A 6,000-nucleotide genomic window follows, 5' to 3' on the forward strand; every position below is an offset into this window, starting at 1 on the left:
AGCATCCCCGATGGGAACAAATGAGAATACCATGCTCTCACCGCTTCCCTATGCTCTGCCAGCGAGCCAAGTGATTCTCGTGAAATTGCAGTGGAAACTCACACACCTGTCAGGCTCGGTTAGGTGTCAGACACTCAAATATCTTCTCAAACATTTATTTTAGAGCATTTCCCATTGACTTATTTCTCAGAAAAAACACATATGTAGTAAAAAAAAAAAAACCACGTTGTCTCCTGTCATAAAGTTCTTATTTAGCACCTTCATGTTTTCCATTTTGCTGCTGTTTCTTCAGGTCTTTTATGTCTGAGTCTTCTAGGTTTTACCTGTAATATTCCTGCACTCGGTAATTGAATGGGTTTGTCTATGTTTCAGCATTACCTTATATTCAAAACTGCGCTCTCTGTATATTCAAAATTGCGCTCTCTGTTGGGATAGCGTGAGACAAAAGGTTACGACTGACCCTAAGGATCCTCCAGAATAAAGGTCAGTCTTCACGAGTCATCTCTGCACCTTCATACGCTGGAAACAGGAGTTTAGAATGATATCTAGTCCTTAAAAAATAGTCTGACAATTCCTCAAATGATTAATCATGAAGTTACCAAATGACCCAGAAATTCCAATCCCAGGTACATAGGTGAGATGTGGAAACATATGTTCACACAAAAATGTGAGTGTGTGTATTTATAGCAGCAAAATTTCCCATTGTAGCCAAAAAGGTGGAAACTGTTCAAATGTCCTTCTACTGATGAACAAACTGTGATGTTTTCATGCAATGGAATGTCGTTCAGCTGTGAGCAGGAACACAGGCTGATACCAGTGTGACACTGTGTGGCTGATAGTGATGCTATGTTGAATGAAAGATCCGGAAGCAAAAGTCCACATAATCTATGATTCTGGTGGAATGCACGGATCCATGGCGACAGAAGAGGTTCTGGGTTGTTTAGGGCCTGGGAGAGAGGAGGATGGTGAGACAGGATGGCGAGACAGGATGGCGGGTGGGGACTAGAGTGAGAGGCATAGCGTTTCTTTCCCGGTGGTGAGACTGTTCTAAAGTAAACCCTTGAGATGGCCACATGGCTCTGTGAGCATATGAAAAAAGGACTAATTATAGGGTTTGGAAATTGAATTTCAGTTAAGACATGGCACCGTTTAAAGATGGTTAGGAGAGGCGTCCAAGTGAGGCGGGGAGAACTTCTAGGAGGCAGAGACCCCAGGGCAGAGACAGGACCAAGACTTAATCTCTGAGGGTCTTGGGTTCCGTGATCATGAGTTTAAGTTTCATCCTGAGAAACTGGAATCAAATGCACAGATTTCAGCGAGGGAGTGACTTGATGGGCTGGCGTTCTGCGTTTGGAGCCTGGTGGGGATGGTTGGGTAGAGGCAGGGGCTCAGGAAGGAATTCAGGGAGGCAGGCTGGGCCCGCACCAGGGCAGCAGGATGGAAGGGCAGGTGGACCTCACAGGCTCAGATGGGAAATGCCTGTTGTGTGGACGCTCTACGTCGAGATGAGGGTGTCTGGGTGACAGAGGGGACTGTCGGGCAGTAACTCCTTCCTGAGGGCGTCCTGGCCACCCCTCAGGTCCTGGGACACCTTCCCGGTGCGCTTTCGCTGTTGCTGCTTTGGACAGTTTATCCTCCTGCCTGTGGTTCATCTGTGAAGGGAATTCAAGCAGTGGACGTGGTATCATTTCAGTGGGAAGCCGTGTGAGATGTGATGGGCAGAGACGGACCATGAGTGTCCAATCAGGAAGGAACAGAGCGGAGTGGTGACCTGCACGTGCTTCTCTGGCAAAGAAACGGACAAGAAAATGTTTTTGGAGATCCAAGAAGTAATCAGAGTGTACATTCATTTGTTTAGTTTTTAAAAACTCTTTTAAGCCCATTTGTGTCACTTTTAAAAATGACACATTTTTAAATAGTGCATTTAACAGTATTTATTTTGAACTAGCAGTTTATAAATTGCTTTTTAGGTATTGTTTAAAGTAATAATTCATGCGTATCTTCTGGTGTGAGCAATGATGTTATTATTACCATTTTCCAGTTTAGAATTATAGGCACTAAGAAAATTCCACTACTGACACTTAGTCAGTCCTGAGGTCTTCCAGCTTCAAACCCCATCCTCACAGGCTCTTTACATGCGATCTGAATGTCTACTTGTCATCTATGTCTTTTATTTGCCAAGTATTTGTTTTTAAAAATTAGTGACAACACTGAAATTAGAAGTTTGTGCTTATCTTTTGAAGTTATCTAAGGGTTATTTAAATATAAAGCCTCAGCCATTTGTTTTGCTCTGTTTAAAGCAACCTCTGTAAATATCGTCATGTTGTGGTTGGATTTCACTTTCCCAGGGAAGCTGTTATTAGGTCTATTGGTGCCACGCATAATTTCCTCTGTCCGCTTTCCCGTGGAGGCAGAAAGTTAAACTCTGGTAATGGGAAATAATTTTTGTGGGAATTAAACTCTCTGGTCGTTTCCTGCACACCAAGTCATGGGCAGCAGGTGTCAGAGATGAGGGCAGGGTCAGAGGATGACAGCCGGCGAGCAGAGGCGGAGTTGAGGGAGAGCTCCCTGTAGCAACACTGGTCATCAGCACCAAGAAGACAGAGGATGCTTTCATATGTCCACTAAACTTTTGCTGCTGTTGTTCAGTCTCTAAGTCATGTCTGACTCTTTGCGACCCCATGGACTGAAGCCTGTCAGACTCCTCTGTCCATGGGATCCTCCAGGCAAGAGCACTGGAGTGGGTTGCCATTCTGTTTGTCTGGATCAGGAAGATCCAGGGATCAAACCCGAGTCTCCTGCATTGCACGCAGATTCTTTACCATCTGAGCCACCAGCGAAGCCCTGAAATTGTGTGGATAGCCAATGATATAGTACCATTGAAGAGTGGAATTCCACACTAATTTTCTAGATACTTGGCATCTTGATGCACTGCTCTCAACACCTCTGAGATTAAAATATAGACTTTAGTGCCTTTATTTTAAAAGAAGAATTAATTTTGCATGTCTAGCCTACATCAAACATAAGGCTGTTGTCTTTTGGCTTATTTCCTTCATAATAAAGATGTGAAAGCAGTTTCCTGAGTTCACTGCCACGCCCAGTGCTGGCGGTAACGTGGGAAACCTTCCCCCTGTTCTTCCTCCTTTCTCCTCAAGCCACTTGCAATCTTGTGACCCAGAATGTTAGGCGGTATAGAGATCACATTTCAAGTAGACTGTTACTATGCAAAATTTGCAAACGCTCGCTCACCTGAGGTCCAGTGAGAAAGCCTAGGATAATAAAGTGATAATGTGCGAGCAACTGGCGCCCCAGACACACAACTGAAAGAACGTTCTTTGTTTAAAGCACAGCTGTTGTAAAGACACACATCAAGATGAGGCGGCCTTTTTGTTAGAAAGAGAGAGGCGGAGGTGTCGGTGCTGACGTCCACCTTTCCTGTCCCCTGCGCACAAAGTGTGCCTCTCTCCCTGTGGAGGAAGTGGCACCAGCTGGGAAATTAGTGTATAATTGATCTTTACCTTTGAAATAATGTTTTTGCCTGAAACCCCAAGGCAGTGTGTGCATAAACCCATCATGGGGACCGCTTCTGACTCCACTCATTTGCTAATGAAAGCAAAGTTGCCCAGTGCAGCTCTGGGCTGCTCACTGACTCCTGTATTCAGGACTGTTGATTCTGCCCGTTCTTCAAAGTCGTCTTTAACCGCAAGCGGTCCCCTGATGGTTTTGCCTGCGTGAAGTGAAGCAATTCATCTGCAGCCTCTCTGTGCTCAGGGAACAGCATTATTTAGCCTCAAATGGGTTTTATGCAAATCCTTCATCTGTGTAGAAATCTAATGGTTTTGGGGTGTCAGTACTTCTAACCTTTTGTGATACTCATTATACTGGTTGCTGAAAAAGTGACTGCCTAACCAAGCGTGTTTTTCTCCAAGACTGATTTTTTTTCCTTAAGTAACCATGAAGCGTGTCGTATTGCAATAGAGCCCATTCTTAAGTGCTTTGTTAAAGTGCCGCTTCCCTGAATCACCCTGAGAAGCACCTTGCTTTCACCCCCCAGGCTGTGAATAGGACTCAGAATCATTCCTTCAGGAGAGCGTTCTCCTGTGTTGGAGACCTGGCTGAGCTTGGGGAGTGGGGCCACGGGGCGGCCGTTGTCATGTCCACTGCTCTAGTGATCCCAAGGGGGTTATAACACAGACAGAGACTGGCTCAGAGAGGCTTCAAGCTTCTTAGAGCTGTGCATTTCTGTTTTCTTTTATATGTTTTGAGGATACATATTTTATTGCACAATAAAAGTCTGGGAAAAAATAATGTGTTGTAGCCACAACTGTGTGGTTGAATTCACCTCCTCCCTCCCTCCAGTCTCTCCTCCTCCATTTTTATCTTTAATTTCCAACCCCCATTCTTTCCTTCCTTCTCTCTTCCCTTATTCCTTCCACCTCTTTCCTTTTTCTTCCTGTCTCTCATTTCCCACCTGGTCAATCTCACATGTGTTTGCACCACAGCATGTAAGAGATGGGAAACAAAACCAAATAAGGTACCTGCTGTCTGATCTTGCCTCTCAGTCCCCAGAAGCATCTCTCATGGTTTCCCTTCTCCCAAAGCACTTGTGGGATCCTCTGCAGTAACACCAAGCATGGACCAACAGGTGGGGTGAGTCTCACAGGCCCATCCTCTGGATGTTCATAGTTCTCACGAATGGTATCCCAGGGTTTCTTAAACTTATTTGACCTTGAAACCTTTTTTCTCTACACCATTCTTACAAACATTCCAAAGAAGCAATTTTGATGGACCATCTTGGGAAAGTTTCATTGTGATTCTGTCTCCTAAGAACACCAGAACAAAGGTGCACGCATCCTGGTTCTCAGCACATCACCATGAGAGCACTGGCCAACACAAGGCAGTATTCCCTGGATTTTCTAAAGATTGAAATTTATGTTTCAAATTGAGCTGAAATTCTGCTTCTCAAAATGACTATTCATCTCACGCTGCAACTTTTGTCTATGCCTCCTAAATATATATAATCTTTCCACATGGAAATTATTCATGCTTATAAAAGCTATTATGTCATCATTTCACTGAATGAAATCTCTTGGCAAAACATTCCCTATTCCTTCATCTGTGCTGCATATGGCTTGGTTTAAACTTGCCTCACCACATTTGTTACTTTCCTAGTACGAAAACATTCTTTTTATGAATCTATATTTATTCCCCCATTTGTAGTTATTTTTACATAATCTATCAATTCAATTAAAGAAATGTTTATTGTGTGTCTTCTAGGTAACAGGTGTTCTGCTATATCTGATGGTGGCTTCTGCTGGCTCTGATACCAACTGATCTTCTAAACCATACTTTCTTCTCTCCAACCTTGGTGGGAATGTCCAGGTCTTAAACAAGAAGATCAAAGCTGATGCTAGCTTTGTGGAGAAGAGGTTCTCAGGCCTTTGCATCAGGGGATGTTCCAGACATAAGGATAATTCTGCTTTGTTGAAAGCGCATTTTTAGTTGAAAGAATGAGTTCTAAGTGAAGTGCATTAGTGAAGACACTTTGCCTGGACAACTTTTATTCCAAATAAGCCTGTGAGAAAGAGCCTCATGGGGTCCGATGAAGGACCTGGGTGCCAGGGAGTCAGATGCACCCATGGTACTTTGATGGTATGCAAATTGCTCCCACCATAGCAGACATCACTCTAAGAGAGTCACAGGTCCAGCACATTTTCTATTTTGTCTTTGAACTTCTATAAATTAAAGCTGCCAAAAAGACTTTCATTCCCTTTTAATTTATTCTCGATGTCCTCTAGCCGCAATTTCGTGTAGTTCTGTATCAAATTATATTTTCCAGTGAAATTACTATAACCCCCCCCCCCAAATAGAAGGTTATAATAGAAAGTGCCAGTTTAATTCACGAAAACCCACAGAAGCACAATAATGTGAATTTCTTCAGTGGATTAGACATGGCAGCTAAAAGCACACTTGAAACGAAGCCGTGCTGAGGAACTGTGT

The sequence above is a fragment of the Cervus canadensis genome, chromosome 12, assembly GCF_019320065.1.
Source record: "Cervus canadensis isolate Bull #8, Minnesota chromosome 12, ASM1932006v1, whole genome shotgun sequence".
NCBI classification, from domain to species: Eukaryota; Metazoa; Chordata; class Mammalia; order Artiodactyla; family Cervidae; genus Cervus; species Cervus canadensis.